Below are 23,428 nucleotides of genomic sequence, written 5' to 3'. Positions count from 1 at the left end.
TTAGACTTGTCTCAAATACAATGATGTTCTGAGGTACAAAGCGTTAAAGAGATTCATCATATGCATTTTGGGGGAGAACAATTTAGCCCATCACAGGTACTTTCCAAATTTGGGGATAAAACAATGTATATTTAAGAACTACCTTAAGTAGGCATCCATTTTACAGCCTAAAAAGGATGGATGATACTGTCAGCAGCCGTGCTGTGTGCAAACCTTGGTTGGAGCTTCCAGTCCCTGCTTTTCATGAGCATTTGCTTTTCCTGTGTGGCTCCTGCAACCTCTGGCTGGCATTGACTGCTCAGTTCCATATTTTCTCCTCTTGTTCTGCGTGGGTTTTTTCCTCCCCCAATCCTTTCCTCTTTCATTTGGTATGTTATTCTCATCTGGTATCTTGCTTCTTGCCTGCATCCATGAATCTGAAGACGTTCTCCTAATCCCAGCCCTTTTATTTTTGAATCCCGCGTTACAAATTTTTTTTTTTTTACTCCTTTGAAAAGTCAATGTGTATTTAAATGGCTAGATATTTTGACATTTTTACGATAACAAAACCCTTTTGCCTGTCTATTCTAGGTCTTAATGCCAACCCAATATTCACTATCACCCCTTTTTAGAATGGGCTCAAGGTGGTAGATGAGATTTTTTATGTTCTAACTTTTTGGAAATTATAATTACAAGAGAACGCTTTATAGGAATTATGAGAAGGTTAAAGGATTTAAAATAGTCACTGATAATTTGCACTGAAGGATGTTTTACGTAAGCTTTAAAATTATGTTATATAAACAAATTATATGGGCTGGAATGAGCTGTACTATTTCCCTAAACATATAAAGGAGTTTTTTTTTTTTTTAAGTGTCTGCACACCAGTCAAGTCCTATAGTAAAAAATGGCAGCACAATTGCATGTCATTTCCATCAGAACCTAAGACTAACATGCAGGTATGTTTATCTCACATGCCAATTAAAGGATCTTCAAAGATGGAGAATGTCTATAATTAAAGTGGTAAATCTTTAAATAAGCAGTACTTAAATTATGCAGAAGCTCTTGAAGAACTTGCTGGAAATAAAGACAAGGCAGAGAGGGTATAAATAGGTAATTATATGTGTAATAATATATACATGTACACATATATACATTTTTGTTTGGCTTGATATACTTTTGAGACATTAAATATTAAAAAAACAACTAAAACTATATTACATGAGATGACAGATTAAATATCTTAGAATCATGGAGTTCTAAGGAGCCTTAGGAAATCAGGTAAGTTCTCACTCTCAATTTAGTAATAAGAAAACTGAGACCTAGAAAGATTGTATACATTTCTCAATATGAGTAAATATATTTGCAAACCTAAATGTGTTCTATCTTGCGTACAATAGTCAAGTGAAGCAAAGAGAGACACAAATTCAATTTTAATATATGACTCATTTTATACAGAAAAAGATCAATATAAATATGCCAATCCTTTCTATCCCTGCCAACAAATACACAGATGTGCATTGATTCCATGACATTGATTTGCTCTTTGATATTAGCTAACTGTGGGAGGTTCAAGATGGCTGCACGTTCCCTGACACTCCTCCTGTTCAGAAGAAGGGTCTGTTTCTACTTCTCTGGAACCTTGCCTGGCCTATAATGGCTTTCACTAATAGAGTATTGTGGAAGTGATGCCATGCCTCTATTTTAAGTGGGCGGCAGCTCTCACCTGATTTGAAGCCTGAAACATGTAAGATGTCCAGTTGCCCTGCAGATAAGGCCATCTAGAGAGGCTCTGAAACCATGGAATTGCAAAGGAACCCTGATGGGCTCAGCCTTCTGGCCACTGCTCTAGACATGTCAACAAAGACACCGGGGACCCTTGTGATCAGACTACCTGCCAACTGAATATCATTGGTGACCTCAGGCAACGCCTGCCTCAATTTTAGGCCCACAAAATTGTGAGATAGAATGAAATTACTGTTGTTTGAAGCCACTAAGTTTTGGGAAAGTTTGTTATACAGCAATGGATAGCTAGAATATTATACTTTGGATTAATTGAGGAAAAGATGTAATATGAATTTCAGGAAATGGTTGATTTTACCAAAAAAAAAATTTAGTAACTCATCTAAGTGTATTAAGATAAGTCAAAATACAATTAAGAAATATTCATACTCTTAAGATTCAACTGGAGGCCATCAGATACCTATTAACACACACGGGCACAGGCTATTCTTGTCCGGAAAGTGCTGAACGTAATTGTACCCTACATCCTTGCTGCTGAAATTGTGGTCCATCATCCAGCACCATGAGCCTCACCTGGAAGCTTGTTAGAAATGCAGGATCTCTCGCCCCACCCCAGGTCCCCTGCATCAGAAGCTGCATTTTAACAAGATCGCTGTGTGTTTTATATGCACTATAAACTCTGACAAGCACTAGTCTAAGTAGTTTTATTATTAGAAGGAATGAGACTGTAGATAAATAATTGTGGAAGGAACATTCTTAATTTTACCGCAGAGTGCTCTTTATTCTAGAATGTTTGAACTGTGGTTAAATCTAAAGGGAAAATTGTTCACATTCATTTTCTTCTTCCTTGTTAAGTACAAATAATGATTTCTAGTCTTGGATAACTTTGTTTTCCTCCAGTATCAGGTTGTGGTTATGGGCAGAATTTCTTTAAACCAAAAATATTCAAGAATAGGAAAGTATACTTTCAAATCGGAGCATATATCATATATGTACTTAAATTATAGCTTCATTAGATAAGTAAATATATAAACCCTTTTATCAGTTCCTTGAAAATAAATATTTTACAAGTTAGACTAGTGGGAAAATAGATCCAACAGAAATATTATTACAAATGGTATAATTAAACCATTTCTAGTTTCTGGTGGTGGAAAAGGGTGCCGCGAAGTTGGAAGGCATCTAGAGAAGAGTAACTAAATTTATTAATATAATGAGTGACTTCCTCTGAAAACTGGTAGCCCCAGACGGAAGGCCTCCTGGTCAGGTCTCAGAGTCATTCTTTTGCCAGCTTTTCACTGTTGCCACCTACTGGTCAAGAACAAATTTTTTTTCTCAGTCTTCTTGTTTTTTTTTTTTTTTTTTTTTTTTTTGTTGTTGTTGTTGTTGTTGTTTTTAAAGTTTTTTTTTTACTGGGGAAGGGGAACAGGATTTTATTGGGGAACAGTGTGTACTTCCAGGACTTTTTCCAAGTCAATTTGTTGTCCTTTCAATCTTAGTTGTGTAGGGCGCAGCTCAGCTCCAGGTCCAGTTGCCCTAGTTGCAGGGGGCGCAGCCCACCATCCCTTGCGGGAGTCGAGGAATCGAACTGGCAACCTTGTGGTTCAGAGTCCGTGCTCCAACCACCTGAGCCATCTGGGAGGCAGCTCAGCTCAAGGTGCCGTGTTCAATCTTAGTTGCAGGTGGCAGAACCCACTATCCCTTGCGGGACTCGAGGAATTGAACTGGCAACCTTGTGGTTGAGAGCCCACTGGCCCATGTGGAAATCGAACTGGCAGCCTTCGGAGTTAGGAGCATGGAGCTCTAACTGCCTGAGCCACTGGGCTGGCAGTCTTTCTCTTTTAATATCCATTGATTTGTAGGCTTGTCTAGCAATAATTCAGTAAATATAAATTATGGGCCTGGTATGTGATTGACACTTGTGATGCAACAATAAGACATTTATTGTACCTCAAAGAGTTCCTAGATTTGTTGAATAGAAAGACAGAACCAGGTCAGGCCAACAAGTAGAGGGACCCAGGATGAAAAGGAGCACATGGGAGAGGCATCTCATCCAGCCTTGGAGACCAAGGAAAAATTTTCAGGAAGTACAAAGAAATGGTTCAAATTTGGGACCTTGCAGTCAGAACACCTGGGATGGAAGTCCCACTTGTTACTTTGGGGAAAATGCTTGGCCTGTCTCTGACTCAACTTCCTCACGCATGGAATAGGAGTATTAGGAATGCACACTTTAAAGGGCTTTGGGGAAGAAGAAGGGAACGAAAATACAAGTAAAGGACTTAGTAGAAATGTATCTGGTCAGTAGGCCAGAAAATGTTATCCGTTAGCCTTATTCAATAGTGTTGTGCCCGGGCTCCTGGCATAAAATGTCAGCACTCTAAAAATATATCTACCAGTTTTGTAGCTTTGCCGCACCACATTTGGTTTGCCCAACATAAACATGTTCATTGGGGTTGAAGGGCCGGTTCATCTGGCCAGCATGCCCTGCTTTACCATAGTCACGCCAGCTGGCTCCTCTTCTAGATCAGGTTCTACTGGAGACCAAGTTTGTGTTTTGTTTTGTTTTGTTTTCGTTCACCATATTTTTCTCTCCTTTGTGCACAGACTAAATATTTGTTTCCTTTCTTCTTGAAGTGGAAGTTCTAAACTCACTCTGATTTCACATCATGTTATCGGGATTCTGGATCACTCATTGCCTGAATGCTGCCCTGAATAATTGACATTAAAAATATGTATCGCTACACATTTCTTGTAAGAGAGCTTCTAGTTCAGAAACAGCTTTATCATTCTTTATTCCAATTCCTAACTCATGCATTCTCTAAATTGCTCCCAATCTCTTTAGTATTTTATATTCTCTTATACTGCAGTTCACTAACTTCACTGTGCAGCTGTAGAACACAGTTTATCTAGTACATGTTAGATTATTTAAAACATTTAGCTTTATTGCTTAGGTCCCACCTTGTATTTTATTGGGTTGTTGTACATTCCTGGGTGAACTACTGGTCATAAGGAGCAACTGTTCTTTGTTTTCTTGATTTTTTCCAATTACCAAAAGGTAATTAGAGTATGAATGAATATTCCTGTTGACCAAATGTTGTTTCTTTAATTTGGAGACGAGTTTATTGCAACTTGGAGAGTTTCTGCTTATTCAGTTTCAGACGTAGTGGGGGTGAGGTCAGAATCAATAGGTGGAGAATTATTAGAAGCTCTGCCTTCAATTAGTTTTCTCTGTGGAGATCACCTGTCCACCGTTTAATACTGACATGGGGTTTGAAGTCTAACCATGAAGGTACTAGAATTTCTTCATCTTCTCACCTAGGTAGCAACATATATTTTTGTGGAGATCTTCTACATATTCTCTTGTGTGAGTGCTTGATGCACTCTGGGAAAAGAGGAGACACATGAGAAATAATAGCTGTACCCCAAAGTGAAATCTCTTGAATTAAATAGAAACATAAAAGAAATAGAACATAAAAGCCCAGAGTCACATACGGTGTCCTGGTAGGCAGTAAACACCCTGAGGGAGGAAGGAGGGTGTTGTATGGACCCTGGGATATAAGTTGTTTTTCAGCTATGGGGGGATGCTTCTGGCTGGCCCACTGGGAGGTCACCCAGCCCAAGGCCACTTCAAACTCTTTATGAGAAGGGACTGTACAGAAGAGAATAATAAAGGTCACCTTGAGTGACACCAGTAGCAGATCTGTAAAGCTTTCCATACTCCATGAGAACAGCATGCACTCTCTGTTACATTCCAGGTCCTGTGGGACAGAGCTGGCTTACTCTCCTCCTACTTTCCCAACAGCCAGCCTGATGACTAGCACAGAGTTCAATAGATATTTAGAGACTGACTGACTGACAGGAGGAATGACCTCACCAAATAATAAGGACACTGAAAGGTGGAATGAGATCACAGACTAGTAGTAGAGTCAAGCTGAAAGGTCGGAGCGCCCCAACAGGCCCAGGAGCAACCTTCAGATATACAGTATGGTGTTATTAGCTATAGTCACCATGCTGTACGTTTCATCCCCATGACTTAGTGATTTTATAACTTGAAGTTTGTACTTTTTGACTCCCTTTATCTATTTCGCCCTCCACCCCTCCCAACCCTCTCCTTTGGCAACCACCATTCTGTTCTCTGTATCTATGAGCTTGGCTTTTGTTTTGTAGTTTGTTTTGTTTCCTTAGATTCCACATATAAGTGAGATCATATGGTATTTCTCTTTCTCTGTCTTATTTATTTCACTTAGCATAATGCCCTCAAGGTTTATCCATATGTCACAGATGGCAAGATTTTATTCTTTTTTTTATGGCTGAATAATATTCCATTGTGTGTGTGTGTGTGTGTGTGTGTGTGTGTGTGTGTGTGTGCATACCACATTTTCCTTCCCCATCCATTCATCTATCAGTAGAACTAATACTTATTGAGCACCAACGGTGGACCAGGCATGATGTAACTGCTGAGGATTAGTGATCAAGACAATGAGAATGCTTGCCTTCATTGTTACAGACTTAAAGGAGAACACAGAAAAATAAGCAAGAAAGTATGAATATGTTTGCATTGGGGAAACACAAGTCTTGAAAAAAGGCTTCTTAGAGGAAGTGGTGCCTAAATTGGGGAATGGTGATTAATGTACATGGGACTTGGGGGTGGCGAAAGAGGGCCCCAGGCAAAGAGAAGAGCATCAACAGATACTGTTGAGGATTTTACTTTCATCCTAAAGGCAATGACAAGTCAATGAGGGATTTTAAAAGGAGAGTGATTCATTCAGTCTGGCTTGCTAGAAAATTCTAACTGGTCCTATAGCAGAGAATACATTGGAAAGTAGGAAGGGTGGAAACAGGCTTATGTGTTTGAAGGCTGAGTGTTGTTCGTCTTTCAGCAGTTAAAATGGGCATGCCCCACGAGCTTGAAGCCTTGGTGTACGTCACCTGTCTTTTAGTTAGTGTCTGTTTTCCCTATGCATCCACATTCAGTTTGCTTGCAGTTGTATTCCAATAGTTGAACATTTTTCCTTTTTCTAACTCTTCATAAGCCTTTAATATAAACAATCATATCTAGTATCGTATTTAATATAAAGTCTCACAATGTGCAAAGTCTTATGTGTTCTTATTTGATAGTCACAACAATCGTTTGAAACAGATGATTTGTATGAACAATAAGATTGAGAAGTACTCTTCTAAATCTTTCAAAATCCTTATCAGTGATCGACAAATCTGTGACCCAGCTACATCACAATTGCCTGATGTGTTTGTTAAATAAAATGCAGATTCTCAAGCTCCACAAAAAAACATACTGAATCAGAAACTCTGGGCATAGAACCTAGCTCTGTAGCATTAGAAGTTCTCCATGTCATTCTGATGCACAGCCATATTTTAACCCATGACATAGGGAAAAGGACAACTCCAATGCCTGTTTTAGTCTCTACATTATTATTTGTGTATCAAGAAAATTGTCCTCCCCAAATGTTTCCAGCAAAAATGTCATATGATTAAGTCACACTTTATTTCTGAATATACTTAAGGTGTCATTCAAATATGATGTTAAGGATATTTTTCATCTATTTAAGAAAATTCTAAAATTTCTCCAGGAAAATATATCACATAGGTCTTGTGGTGTAATAAATATCTGTCTTTAAACTATTTAGTTGGCCTTCAGAACTTGTAGCTATTCATACATAAATCAAGAAAAGCTCTGATGCCTGTTCAAATGCACAGTGTGCCTGACTTTTAAAGGTAGTCATGGAATTTCATAATGTGCAGGTATTAAATTCAAATTGTGGAAACTCAGTGTTTTAATATTTTCCATTTCTATTAAATCATCACAGTTGAGATTTTTTTACATCAACAAGTGAAAGTAAGTAAAAAATGCACAAAAGCAAATGAAATGTGCTCTCGTTTGTTATTAAGCTGAATATTTCAATATGACACCGTGATTCTGTTGCCTTTTGTATAATATGAGACAAGATGCTATAATTGCCTGCACTGGGATGTTTGCGTGGGGCTGGGCAATAATGTTCTGTGAGGACCACATTTCCCATTCAGGGCTCACAAGGCAATTCACTTCCCATTTGCATCAGGGAGAATTACATGCCCATTAGAATCAGGCCACAACAGTAATAAAAGAGGTATTTTCTTTGGTATCTGAAGTGTCTGTGTGAACAGTCTAAGCTTAAATCCTAGATTGTGGGTAGACTAGTTGTTCATGTAGAAAATTAAAGCAATTCTATTGTAGGGAGTTATATTTATGGGGATTATGTTAGCTTTTATTAGCATGTTCACCCCCATAATCAAACTATGTGGTCTGGATATCTGTTTGGAATGCTTCATACACAGTTTTGAGAATCTAATATTTCATGATTATTCTATACACAACTGGAAGTCAGCTGCTTGTCTTGCTGAATTTCAGAAGGTTTTCTGACGTTCACATCACCACGCCTTTCTACCTTCTAAGTAATAAATCTAATTCCATTTAGGGATATGTGTTCTGATTTCAGATAAGAACAAGATTACCCATGGAGAGGAAAAGGAGTGGTTTTTAGGAGTCATTTGTAGCTTACTGGAAATGAAATCTCTAAGGGTAAATTTTCCTCAATGGCAAGTCTGCAGAGTGTAGCAGGAATGGGTAGTGGAACCACAGTTCATGTTCTCCATTCATAATTTACTATTGTAGCTGGTAGGCAACTACCTACCTAGGGGCTACAATTCCCAGCCCCTCAGCATGAAAGTGTGACCATATCACAAGTTCTCCAATAAAATGTGAGTGCAAGTGATGTGCAGCATTGCAAAACCAAGACATTTTAGAAGCAGACACTCCACCTTCACTTCTTACCTACTGCTCTTTAGAGGAGCCACAGGTGAAAGAAACCCAGATCCTGAATGAACACAAGGAGAACAGATTTTGAACTGTTTTTTTTTGTTTTGTTTTGTTTGTTTGTTTTTTGATTGAGAAACTTCTGTGCAGAGCCATTATCCTTGGGGACTATTTATTATTAGTTTAGTCTCTCTTTATTAAAATGGAGAGAATAAATTGGAGAGAAATGAAAGTGACTCTACCTGGAAGGAAAAGGTGAAAGTGAGGATAACAAAGATGGGTGCCCAGTAATCCACACATTTATCTGAGGTTTGTTTTCACTTTCAGCAAGTGCTATAGTGTTTTGTTCCAATGTTATGTCAAACAAACAAACAAAAACTTTTCTTGCTGGAAGCTTTGCTTCCAAAGGGATCAATTTCTTTTTAGGTAGGAAATGAGGTAACATTATGAAGGTATCGTTGCCGAGGACTGTGAGCCTCCATACAGAGAAGAGTGACTTCTTGATGATATTAGAGAATGACACAGTAAAAGAAGAGCACAAAGCTTGTTAGACATCTTGAGAGAGCATAATAACATCTCCATAATACCCCTAAGTTAGGACTAATTTAGAAAACCATCAGTTCTGCTTATTCTTGTGTTTTGGAAAAGTGACACTATTAATACCTATGTAATCAATTCAAAACAAAGTTTCTGTTACAGTAACAAGTAAAAACTTTGTATTTTTAATCAAAACTTTAAGGGCAAGGGGACCTTGGAACATGACAATGTGTTGTCAACTGTGCTAGAATGAAGACATATGGAATCTCATAATGTTCTTTATTAATTTAAATTTAAAGTGTCATTTTATGGATTGCATCTCTTGAGGCAGGAAACATAAATGTATGAAGTTTGGATTTGTAGCCATGATGGCAAAAGACATAAGATTGGCCACTATGACCCTTATGTGGGCCCTTGTGTCTTGGGGATGGGGAGCTACTGGATATAGAAAGGAAGACCACAGGAAGGGAAACGAGAACCTTCTTTATTATTAGAAGCCTGTTTCAATGAATTCATTGAAAGCAGGTTACTCAGAAATTATAAACCTGGAAATTAGTTATGATATTGTAGTTGTGAAGAACATTGATTGTTAGCATGAACAAGTTAGAAAAAGAAATTAAGTCATTTGGTGTTTTAGTAGATATTTTAAAAAATATGTACTAAAAAAGAAAGTAAGCTCAAGGATACAGTGTCTGACAGAAAAAACAAATCAATCAAATTTATTAGAAATCACCCTATTTGGTATTTATAGACATGTTACTTGTGACAAATTCAAATTCGGCTAATAATATTAGATCTATTATTAGTTGGCTAATAATATTAGATCTATTCCTCAGTGAAGTTAAAACATTAATGGATAAAAAACAGAAGAACTTGATCCTATCCTCGTGTATTTCAGCTATGTGGCCATGAGGATAGATGTAATGGGGGGGGGGGGGCTGTTGGTGCCAGACATACCTAGATGACTTTGAATAAGATATTAAACTCTCTGAGCCCATTTCCTCATCTGTAATACTGTCTTTGAGCGTTGTTGTCAGATTTAAAATTAAAATGTATGCAAATCTACATACATATGTATCTCACACAAGTGTCTGTTGTATTGAAGGTGATCCAATAATTGAAAGAAGTTTGGCCACATTTATTTTTCAGTTATCCCTCCTGAATGCTCCAGATAAGTGCCCACTGAGAAGAGCAGCCCCTGGCTGTCCTGATGTTCCTTGACTCTCAGTTCATGCTTCTTCATGATGACACAAGTCACCTGAGAATAAACATAGTCTTCGACCAGAGTGGCCAAATACAAGGAAGGCTTTTATATGGTAGAATTTGGCAGTCAGGTTCTCACTTTGTAGTCTAGAAATGGACCCAAAAGTGCCATAAACACATGGGTGCATGGTGGATTCACAGCAGACCACAAACAGGAAGTTAGGAGTAAATCGGGGCAACTTCTTGAAGGATAAGAAGCACAAACCATTACTTGATGAGTCAGACGAAATAGGAACCCTGAGTGGGACAGACCTGTTTCTGATAAACGTGTATTTCAATTACCACCTTCATATATGGACACAGGTGTACCCTGCTAAACCTTGTGTGGAAGTTCTGAGGCTTCCTGATGGCATAAAGAAAGGTCTTTTGGTATGTGTGTCTGTCCTTGCATACCTGTATCTGGATAGCAATGAACGAGGAAATACACACAACCATTTTAAGTTATGTCATTCTTCCAGCTTCCCAAGTCCAGAATTGTGGGTTCTCATCCTCTTATATAACCGACCACAGGGTTCTTCAGAATATATATAAAAGAGCTTTACTATAAACATTATATGCATGATGATAGAGGCTGAGAAGTCCTAAATTCTGAAGTCAGCAAGCTAGAGACCCAGGACAGCAGATGGTGTAAATCCCAATCCAAGTCCAAGTCCAAAGGCAATGGAATAGCAATTATCCAACTTAAAAAAACTCAGGTAGAGCAAAGTTTCCACTTACCCAGGCTTTTTGTTCTATTCAGATCTCAAATGGATTGAAAGAGGCCCACCCGCATTAGGGAGAGTGATCCACTTTACTCAGTGTACTAAATCAAATGTAAATCTTACCCAGAAACACCCTCACAGAGACACCCACCCAGAATCACGTGTGACCAAATGTCTGGATATCCTGTGGTCCAGTCCTGTTGACACATAAAATTAACCATCACGATGCCCCACATTTACTACTTGGACTTTAGTATTGGAAAGTTCCTTACACATGATATGATCCTGGATTCTTTAAACTTAAGAGGTCCAAGAAAGAGATTCAGGGGTCTGGCGATGTGTGTGTGTGTGTGTGTGTGTGTGTGTGTGTGTGTGTGTGTGTGTGTGTGTGTATGATGGACATGAGAACTTTTCTGAGACCTTTATGGCTTTTATATGACTTTTACTCATACTTGTGTTCTTGACACCAAACATGTTGACCATGAGGTACAAATACCCACAGGATATAGACTAGGGTCCTGAATGGGGCGAGGTATATTCAGATGACAAGACCTCTTCAGCAGGAAAGCTAGGAATAGTGCTGTCACATTTTCTTCCATGATGCTCCTTCTTCTAGACAGAGGATCCAGTATTTAATGAGTTTCTTGTATTAAGGGATATGTACTAATTCACCAATAAAACTAACTTTTAGAAATGCATCAACATCTACGACTTGGAGTTTTTCACCTTCGGGGGACAGGTACTTTACTGTCTCTAACTTCTCATAATGTGAGCGACCTCACATGTTCTAAGTTTCTCTTTGAGCTTAAGCACTTTTAAATCATGAGGAGTTATATTTTCTAAGCTTACTTATGAAATCCTCCCATATTATTTTCTGGGCTTCCATATGAATTTATCTCTCACTTTGGCTCAAAGCTTAGCCATCACATATAGCAAAAGTATGGCTCTCATATGGAACTCTAGACTCTGTGAAACAAAAATCTGCTAACTAGTGGGAACTAACAGAAGGATTTTGAAAATATATTTTTTCTTTTCCTTAACATTCCAAATAGATATTGTTGATTGTTTTATCTCAGTGTCTTCTACTTATTTAATTATTTTCTTCATTTTATGCTGTAGTATATTTAAATAACGAGGAAAATTGTTTTATGAGATCATAATTTAAATTCCTTTTTATTTACAATACAACCTTTTAAATGTCACATTTACCTAACATTCTACTTTTCATTACAAGAACCCTGAAGTGTGCATTTCATAACCAAGAGAACCTTTATCGTCATTATCATAAATACGAGGAAGTTCATAAGCACATTGACATTGTCTTTTGCAGACCACACAGCCTTTCAGAGAGTTTTAAGATCACATTTAGTGATTCACAGAGCCACCTAGTGAGAATTGCTCAGATGAATATTCGTTGAATGCGTACTGTGAGTAATATATTTAACGTTCTTTATTTTGTGTAAATGGGCAGTTATGTCAAACATGGCAAGGTTCATCACCACCTCATGCGACAGGAACAATTCCTGAGGATTCCAGCAGGTGGCAGCATATAATATCGCATAAGCACAGAATAGCCTCTAAGAAAATATAAGCTCCAACATGCTGGTTCTCTCTCTTTTTAATGTGACTGAGTTTCCCCCTTCTCCCTTTATGTAAAAGTAACATGTATGTATATGCAAACAATGAAAATAACTTTTCAATATGGAGACAGCATAGCATAGTAAGGTCAATAATAATAAAAATAACTAAAATTTATTGAGGGCTAAAGCTATGCCTCTCACTGTTGAAAGCGGTCAATATGTATCTTTTTAAAAATATATAATTTCTATTACTTTAAAAAAATTTTTTTGGGGGGAATATTAAGAAGCAGTGTGTTTCTCCTGGGTCCATCAGCTCCAAGTCATTGTCCTTCAGTCTAGTTGTCGAGGGCCCAGCTCAGCTCCAAATCCAGTTGCCGTTTTCAATTTTAGTTGCAGGGAGTGCAGCCCACCATCCCATGTGGGAATTGAACTGGCAATCTGGTTGTTCAGAGCTCGCACTCTAACCAACTGAGCCATCCGGCCGCCCCAATATGTATCATTTTTTTAATACAACAACCTTTCTGTCGGTATTATTGTGCCCGTTTTACAAGCAACACATCTGAGGCAGGGACTTTGCCAACTTTTCACAGCTACTAAGTGGAGAAGGTAAGATTTTAAACCAGGTAGTCTGGCTGCAATGACCAGTCTTTTATCCACAGTATCACGTTGCTCAATTGTTGGAAATGTAATAACTGATTATAATTAAAAGTATAAGAGAAAATATGATGAGTTTTCAGAAAAGAGACCTGAATATTAAACATAATTGTTAAGCGATGGAGAAATTACTAGGTTATTAAGGAGTTATCCAGTAAGAAATAAAGAAATTAGTGAATAAAACTGGAAGTCATTCAAGTAGGACAGAAATTGAGATTTCAAGATGACCCAGAGTTAAATGGTGCAAATCAGAGCAACCTGATGTAGGGCAAAGAAAGGTAGCCTGTAAGGGCAGGAGAAATAAGAGAAATTTGTGTGGGCACACAAAATCTCACAGAAGAAGGCGGGGCTGTGGAGAAGGTGCTGGGTCTGGAGCATTATGAAGGGAATCAATTTTTATTGTGTCTCTGTTCTCCCCCAGCTCCATTCAATTCCAAATGATTTCTTCAGCCTTGCTTGGTCTGTGCTGTAAGTAGATTAGGTAACTCCATGACAGAGCTTACAGAATATTTGTACCCATAACTCTATTCTTTGTGTGAATAATAAGAGGAGGAAGCAGGTTTATAGATGACATTTTATTCAATGTTTTCACTTAATTTTTACTGTTATATCTGCTAATATCCTCTCTTTCTGAAACCTCACTCTCACCCTGGAGTATTGACTATTCATTCTTTCAGTACATCCCTCACTTTTGTCCTTCTGTGTATTTGTTTATCTTGTTTTCTAAAACCTGGAGAGTGCCCCTCCCTTCTGGGCTCTTTTCAAAAATGATTATTGGACTAATGTCAATATTGACCAAAGGAGAGGCAGAATGTATAAGTAGGAGAAATGCGGTGGGGAGGGAAAATGTCAAAGAGGCTGGAATAAATAACAGCCTGCGTTTCAAAAGCAATGTGACAAAAAGCCTTCTCTTGACATTGTCAACTCTCTGGTGTAGCAGTTATTTCTCTAGTTAGATTGTAAATTCTTTTGAGAGGTGAGGACATGTTTTATTTAACTCTGAGTTCCTCTTAACCTTATGTCACACAGTTCTTTGTGCCCAGTAGGAATCCAGTGACTGGCTCTAGTGGGAGGAGTGGTACAAAGTCCAGCTCCTATGGCACCTGGTTTATCTTGGCTGGATCCAAGCACCACTTACCTAGGTTTCATAGCAGCCCTGGGCGAACATAGAGACTAGCCAAGCTGAAATCAAGCAGAGATCCTTTTTCTAACTGGAGGGAGAGAATAAACAGCTAAATAATACTGAGAGACTAAAATTGAGATTTAGGCTACAAAACCAGCTAGGATTTGGGAGGCAAATTCCTCAGACTACACAAATGAACTGGAATTTCAGGCCTGCCAAGGAGGAGGTACCCTATAAGACATCCCAGACTCTTAGTTGGGATCCATGAATGCCTGAAGAGCTGCATCCTAAGAAAACTGTAAACAAGAAATCAACCATAACTTTGGAAGTCTGAAATTCAAAACCCACCTCAAAACCAGGAGGTATACTCTTACAGTCATAGACTGGGGAGAAATCATACCCAAGTGGAAGACATACATGTATATATTGCAGAACTCAATTCCAGGTTGAATGAAGAGGATTTTTCTCTATTCTAAGTGTTTGCCAAAAGTGTTCACACAGATACTCTATTATATACTAAATATCCGCCATTAACCAGTGATTACCAAGTATGTCAAAAAGCAGAGAAAAGAAAAACAACAAACAATAGGAGCAGAACTACAGGTGATCCAGATAATAGACTTTATTAGACGCAGTCCTTACAATAACTGTGATTGTTAGGTTCCAGAAAATAGATGACAATATAGAGAATTTTACCAGAGAATTTCAGTGTATTAAACAGAATTCAAGAAAAATCTTCAATTCAAAAATACAGTAACTGAAATACATGGCTTTAATTGCAGATTGTATTCAGCTGCAGGGAAGATTTCTCACTAGAAATATCCATATAAAAGTGTTATAAAATACAGAAAAGTACATAATGAATGATGAAAACGTCTCATATGTAATGGAAGTTAGAAAGGGAAAGAGAGAGAATAGGGCAGAAATAGTATTTGAATAAAGTGGAAACAATATCTGAAGAGATAATATGATAACCTTTAAAAAAACTGATGCAAGACAATATACCACAGATGAAAATATACCACTTGAGCAGGATAAATATAGAGTAACACACCTAAATTTATCATAGTAAAACTGTTAAATAAAATTCCAAACAGAGAAATCTTAAGGACAGAACTGGAAAGCAACACATTGCCTTAATATAGACAATAAAACTTCCAGTTGATCTCTCAACAGAAATAATAGAATTTAGAAGATAATTGAGCAATATGTTTTAAGGCAGAAAGAAAATAATTGCCCTTAAGATTTCTATAATTCAGTGAAATTATCTTTCAATAAATGAAGATAAAATAGGTATTCCCAGAAAAACTAATATTGAGATAATTTGTTGCCTGTAGAACTTTATTAAAATAAATGCTAAGTTGAGTTCATTAGGTCCAAGGACAATGATCGTATATATAAGAAAATTATCCCATATAGAAGAGTATACATTAAGTACAAATAAAAAATATTGAATTGAGTAAATATGTGAGTTAATCTGAATGAATATTGATTGTACAAATGATAGTAGTAACATCCATGGAATTGAAAATATATGTAAAATTGAAATGCAGACTACAATTACAAAAATTGCAAACAGAGAGAATACATGGAGTTGAAGAGTTCTAAGATTTGGGAATAATTGAAAGTACTCATTTTTACTAGACTTACTAACTCAAGCATGTATGTTGTAATATCTATAATGATCACTAAAAAAAAGTCAATAGAAGGTTAACTGTTAAAACAAAGGAAGAGAAATATGAAATGGTAAAAATGTTTACTATTCCCACTTCTCAAAAAAAAAAAAAAGGCAAAAAGAACACAGCACAGGTAGGATAACTATAAAACAGTGATGCAGTACATTTAAATCCAAACAAATCATGATTTGAAGACTTAATATTGTTAAGGTGGCAATATGCCCTAAATTGATATACAGATCTAATCTAATCCCTATAAAAATCCCAGCTGCCATTTTGCAGAAATTGGCAAGCTGATCATAAAATTTTTATGAAAAAGTAAGAGATCCAGAAGAGCTAAAACAAATTGTATTCTTTGTTTTTCAAAAATAGTTACATATATTTCTTATATAGATTTTATACTTTTCTTGTTAAATTTATTCCTAAGACTTCTTATAATATTGTCAATATGGTCAATGATATTTTTTCCCACTGTGTTCATTTCTAGGTACTTATTAACGAAATACACAAAAGTGATTCACTTTTATTGTGTATATATATATATATATATATATATATATATATATATATATCCACCTTTTCAAGTTCTTATTAATTCTAGCTGTTTCAAAATAGAGTCTTGTGTTTCTTTAGTATGCAATGTCATTAGTGAAAAGATATAGTTTAATCAGTTAATATAAACCACCACATTAACACGCTAAGGAAGAAAAATCCTCTGATCTTACCAACTGAGGTAGAAAAAAACATTTGAAAAAATTCCCAAACCAATTCATAATAAAAAACTCTCAGAAAATTAGGAATAGAAAGGAACATCCTCAACTTGATAAAGAACAACTACAAAAATCTACAGCTAATATCATACTTGATGAAAAACAATGAGATCTCACTACACACTTATCAGAATAGTTAATATCCCCCAAACTGACAACACCAGAGTTTAGGACTCCCTTCTTGACTTAGACAGCTACCTTTTCTCCATATGCTCACACGGCCTTTCCTTGGTGCAAGTGCATGGAGAGAGGGGCAGCTCTGGTGCCTCTTCCTCTCCTTTAAAGGGCACAAATTCCATAATGGGGACCCCACCCTCCCGGCCTCATCTAAACCTAATTACCTTCCAAGGGCCCCATCTCCTAATACCATCGCATTGTTGATAAGGGCTTTAACATATGGATTTTAAGGGTACAGAAATGTTCTGTCCATATTAGTGTATTTGCAAAATAAGTAGCCCAGAATTGCTATTGCATAAATCGTGAATGGGAAGACAGAAAGCAGATGAAGATTAAAAATTGGGCAATACTGTATCTTGACAGATCTACTAAAGAACTTAGATTTTATTATATAAGTTATAGGAAGCTATTGAAGCTTTTTACATGGAATAGTAGCATGATCAGAATAACATTTCAGGTTTGTTCAGGTAGTAGTATTGTGGATGGATGGATGGATGGATACATTGATGGATGGATACATGGATGGATGGATACATGGATGGATGGATACATGGATGGATGGATGGATGGATGGATGGATGGATAGGATGATGATAAGGAATAGTGTCAAGGAGACCTTTGAAAAATGTATAATGAGAGTTTGAACAAAGTCAGCCTTTGGCAATGAGGATGGAGAGGAGAGAACAGTTGTGAGAGATACAAAGCAAAATCTGTAGGCCTAGGAGAAAAGTTAGATACAGGAGAGAAAAGAGATAAAGGATGGACAATAATTCCAGTCTTGGACAACAGCCATACAAACTCAACCTAGAAAGAGAAATAACAGCAAGAGAAGGAAATTCAGTCATACTGAAGGTTGAGTTGATTGAGGAACAGACATTAGGATTTGTTGAGGAGACATTTAAATATATGGAGAGAGAGAGAGAGAGAGAGAGAGAGAGAGAGAGAGAGAGAGAGAGAGAGAGAGAGAGAGAGAGAGAGAGAGAGAGAGACATAGATTGATACAGATGGACTTGGAAGACAACATTTTTAAGGAGAACATTAGATTGTGTCAAATTTCAGAGAAACGTCAGATATTTGAGGACAAAACATTAACTATTCAACTTAGCAAATGCATAGTGCATTGGGAATGCACGAAGTTTTTGCCAAAGTTAACATTATTTTAAAACATATTCTAACATATAGCCATGGAAAAAGTTCTATATATTTATCCAGAAGTATATTATCTAAAGGATAATTTGCTGAAAAAGTAAACTGACTTTTCTCTACTCAGAAAGACTAGTCATGTAATATGAAAGAGGCTAGTTATGTTATCTTAGACTCACTAGTACATGCCTCTAGTCAAGATTTTTAAGTGGTTAGATGTAGTTCAGTTTATCTTTCCCACTATTACTTTTAGCTTTTCTCAGCTACTCTCACTCTAAAATAGATAAAAGCAACATTCCTTCTCAAGGTCATGGCTAATATCCATGTGAAGCCTCTAAAGTTGTATAAAATTAATTTATTTTCTATCTAAGCTGCTTTCCTGTCTACCTTTGAAAAAAAATAAAAGATAATAGATTGAAGTTAATTTAACTCTTGTTGAGCTTTTCTGGGATGCCTTATTAAAGCTTTAAATGAATGTTTTTGATGTTTTTTTTTTTCTCTCGAAAAATACTTTTCAATTGTCAATTCCCTTGCTGGCTCAATGTGGATTAACAGTCACCAGTGGAACCTCTGAGTACTTTAGTATCAAGATGCTAAGCAGTTTGGGATGCTAGGGCCCCCTTCAGGAACACAATTATTTCCTCTGAAGATTTCATCATTGTCAAACTGTTATTTGCTGAGCAGTGATACTAGTATGTTTATGGGATTTTCCTTCTGACCTCCAACTTCCTTTTGGGCTCTAATATACTTGTTCAAGCTCAATAAAATAAGAGGCTAAAAGTCTGTTTGGTCTGATGGGAGGTTGTTTATTCTGCTTGATAGATACCAATCACTTTTTGAGGGTACAGTGAGCATCTAATATTGGGATAACCTGTAAGAACAAAAATTTGAATAAAACAGTATCTGCCTTCATAGTGGCTCCTAGTCCTAGTGAGGAAAAGTTTAAAGCAAGCACAATTAACCACATGATAAACCCTTTGACATAAAGATGCATAGACAACTGTGGGTAAGAGAGAAAATTGTTCTAGGTTGAGAGAACATGGGCTAAGATAGTCATGAGCATAACCACACACTGCATTGGTGGACTGTCAAAGCAAAAATTGCATCCAGCAAAAGCAGACAGGCAAGGGAGACTTTACTCAAGGCTGTCGCAATACGGGAGAGAAGCCAAGACTCTGTCTGAACTGAACTCTGCTGCAACACAGGATGGAAAGATTTTTAAGCACTGCATGAGAGGAAGAACACAGGCCATCTGTGTTTGCTAATTGGCTTCACCTAAAGGAAAAGTTAACATTCTTGTAGCTTCTTTATCACTTGGAGCAAAGCTCCCACCAATGTCAGGCTCCTGCCCTCCAACAGATGGGAGCATTATCGTCTTGGATGCTTACACTTTAAAGGGATGGCTGCCAGGTCCTTGAGAAAGACAGTCCTGGGTTGTAAAACTTGTAAGTGGCTTTAAAAAGATCTGTGTACATCACAAAGAGGCTGAGTAAGAATTCACACGTTTTCTAAAGTAAATGCTCTAAGAAGAGAGAGGTCAGGACCTAGAGTAAGAAGAGACTTGACTACTGTTGAGTCTTGCTGAGGGGAACACTCAGGCCCTTTTAAGGTAGGCTCTACCTCCAGAGCACATGGCTACAGGGGTGGCCAAGTTACAGGAACTCAGAAGGTGGTCCAGAGCCAGATCGTGGATTATCTTGGAAGTCCTGAAAATGGAGTTCAGGTTTCATTCTGCAGTCACTGATTGTATGGGAATGAAATGATCAAACATAAATTTAAAAAATATGAAAATGTGCACATTTTTGTGAAATAAGAAATCGTGAGGGTAAGAGAAGTTACAGGAAGAATGAAAGAATGAAAAAGGAATTATCTTGCTTGGTGCTCAAAGCTCTGTTATGTGGGTGTTTATTATTCCCACTTTCACATCATAAATCGGAGGCCCAAAGTGTTTTGAGTAACTTCTCCAGATGCTATATATTTAGTAAACGTGGGCAGTTTCAAACCCAGTCTGTCTCCCAACAAGCCCAAGATCTTCCCACTTGGAAGTAGAGTTACAGAACCAGTGATCATCAACCAGAAAATGTTGTGGGTCTGCTTTGTGAGATATGATACGAGTAAGTGGATGGTGATATGTGAATATGTAAAATCCAGTAATTCTGGGTTTATGGCATTTGCACAGCTACGGAGAACTCCAAAATGAATCAATATGAACGTCAGATGGACTAAGATAGACATCAACTCTTTCTAAAAGCATATTCCTGGGATCTTGGCCAATGTAAGCTTCTTTTGGTTTCCTAGATTGAATGAGATAATATATATAAAACAGCTTTACACACAGTGAAATTCTAGGAGATGAAGGCTATTCCTTTCACGTTAGAACATAAATTGTTTATAAATCAGTTTCCATCTTAAGTGCACTAGGGTGGATTATATTCAGCGGAGTCCCATCATGAATTATTTATAAAGAATTACTTCCTGATGTGTTACTGTGGATTTTTATATTTTGGGGACTGTCTGAGGATGACTTGAAAACCTTTCTTGAAAAAAACAAAGTGCCTTGAGAGAACATCAATTTAAAAATGCATCATTTGGAATGTTTTGTGTTGTAAGTCTGGAAAACACACCTTGAACTGTTTTACACAGCAAAGGTAAATTACTGGGTTTGAAACTGAAAATCTGGCATGAGGAGAGCCTTTATGTAATAACTTAAACAATGTACCCAAGACCGTGATTCATCAAAACTCTTCCCTCTGCCTCACTTCGTGTTAATTCCATTCTCTCTCTGAGGTGCAGCAGAACCTCTCACCACTCACTCTCCCTCCCAGTCACAGCATATTGATTTCAACAGCTCCTCACCTCAGTTCTCACATCACATAGTTTAGAAGAGGAGAGAGATTCTCTCTCAATATCTTCTGTGGAAAGAAAAGGAGCTTCCCTTTTCCAGAAGACCTTAGGAAATATTGTCTCACATTTCATTGTTTACTTTGGTTCCTGGATTTCCCCTGAACCAGCAGCTGTGACCCAGGAATGGGCCTCATTGAGTGGTTTAAGGCAATCAGCCCCTCTTCCTCCTACCCCTGCAGCTGAGCTTGGCTCAGTCTGTCCCCAGTCACGTGGGCACAGTGGTTCTCGAAGGATGGGAAGCTGTGCTAGGTAGCTGATCATCTGCAAATCTCACTGTGAACTACCTTTGTGGTTGGCTTGGTGTGTTCTGTCGGAAACATCCAGACTTAAATTCAGCCAAGTTCACCAAATAGGTAATTTCCTTTGGGATTTCTGTTTGAATTACTTTGAAGTTCGTTGGGTCCTCTCCAACTGGTTTATTAAAGATTCACTTTTATTTTCTTCAAATTATTGGATGGTTTAATCAAAAGCCTAGTGTTTTGTTGAATTGAGTCTAGAATTTTTCTGGAATCTGTTTTAGTGTAATGTGAAGTGAGAATCCAAGAAGGCTATTTTGGGGGAGCCAGGGGGAGAATTATTCTAAGTTTTCTTTATTGAAAAGCTTTTCCCTTGTGAACACATTGCTAGGGTCCCTTCCAGGGCCTGGAAGCGGCCAAGGACCTTCAAGAGCATCACATCAGTTCTTTTCTGTCCACCAAATCCTGCTGGCATCATTTATTTCCTACATCTCCTCTTGTTCACAGTATTTTCTTTAGGTTTACTAAGTAATTTTCATTGTACTACAAATTTAAGTCCAATTAAATTTGGTTTTGGTTAAATAGGCCAGGCTTTCTGTTCCCAACTGAATTTTACTATTTGCACTCTTTTTTTCCCATACCATTGGAAAAAATCAAATACAGTTCTAACCAGGAACTTCTCTACACTATTCAGGATGGAATATGTCATTGTTATTTTTAATTTCTTAAGTAATTCTAGGCATTGAAGGAAACTTGATCAGATAAAATGAAATTGTCTTCAGAATACAAAGACATTTAGGCAAATATATATGAGGTAAGATTATTCTAAATGAAAACAAAAGTACCATAATCCCTTCTTGGGTAGCAATCAGTTTTTATGAAAAGTGTTATTAGCTCTGAATTGCGTTTTAATAACTAGGATACTTTCCCATAACATGCTTTGCTCTGCAAAAATTGTCAGGATGGCAATTTGAATACTATTTAGTTCTTTCTGACTTCATCTTAAAGAAGCTTGAAAACCTCTGATCTAATTGCTCATTGATATCATTGGATAGATTGATAAGTTTTTGATGTAAAAAGGAAAATCCATATACCTCTCATTTCAATGGGAAATTTACCCAGCAGAAACTATTGTGTATCCATATGTTATCTATGTATTGTATGTGTACTCTTGGTATAAATACACACCTATCATCTTGTAATAAGCATGTATAAAACCCACAATGATTTTTCTGCTCACCAAGCAATTCCTGATTCCTTTACAATGCTTAAATTTCTGTTTTTATTATTTCTCTTTTGTTGAATGTTCATACTGACATTCTCTCTGCTTCTCCACTTTTTCCTGTTTCAGGATCATATCTGAAACTATTAAGTCAGTAGGGTCAGAAAGTTCACTACAGGTTCAGTAAAATGGGAAGCACTAGCTGAGTGGGTGAGGAAAAAATAGAGCTGGACATGAGTGGGTGGTGGAGGTGACTGGGCAGAGAGGCCATCCCCTGGCAGACACAGCCGCTTGCACCGTGGTGGGGGTAGGATAGTCACTGCCCTTTCACTTGGGTTTGATTATGGGCAATGTAATCATTCTTTTCTTCTTTCTTTCTTTCTTTCTTTCTTTCTTGCTTGCTTTCTTTCTTAGAATTAGATTAAAATACTCAGAGCCTCATCAGGTTATAAACCTAACAATATAACTGCCTTTTATTTTAGCAGTTGGATTTTTAAAATGGTCTGCAGTAACGATAGCCATTTCTGTCCTGAGACAGTCTTCATATATAATTTTATCTAATCTTTCCAACAATCCTATAAATATTATTAATCAGTTCATTTAAAAGATGAGGAAAGAGAGGCTCAGAGAATGTGAATATAGATTTTAAGATTTACACAGTGACAGGATGCACTTCCATCCAGGTCTTTTGATTCCAGATTGTGTTCTCTTCATAACTCTATTGCAATCATTCTATTCGAACAGTAAAACTTTATAAATTCTAGGAAACCAAGGGACGTTCCATTTGAATAGCATGATACTTTAAAATAGACTATCTAAAAAAAGAATGGAGTCATGTCGTGTGAAAACTGGTTGACAAAGCATCACTGAGTAGTTATATGCTTTAGTGAAATGTTAGGTTAAATTAGCATGAAT

At 37.2% G+C, this 23,428-nt stretch overlaps 1 non-coding gene across 1 annotated transcript; it reads right to left on the bottom strand.

Annotated features, from left to right (window-relative positions):
• Nucleotides 1-848: 848 nt before the first annotated feature.
• Nucleotides 849-986, bottom strand: LOC117021868 (small nucleolar RNA SNORA53). Its single transcript, XR_004422953.1, has one exon. It is a non-coding gene; the product is annotated as a small nucleolar RNA SNORA53 (small nucleolar RNA).
• Nucleotides 987-23,428: the final 22,442 nt, after the last annotated feature.

Source organism: Rhinolophus ferrumequinum, chromosome 4, assembly GCF_004115265.2.
Source record: "Rhinolophus ferrumequinum isolate MPI-CBG mRhiFer1 chromosome 4, mRhiFer1_v1.p, whole genome shotgun sequence".
In the NCBI taxonomy this organism is placed as follows: Eukaryota; Metazoa; Chordata; class Mammalia; order Chiroptera; family Rhinolophidae; genus Rhinolophus; species Rhinolophus ferrumequinum.
Note: the sequence above shows the minus strand (reverse complement) of the source record. Positions and strands in the feature narration are given on the sequence as shown.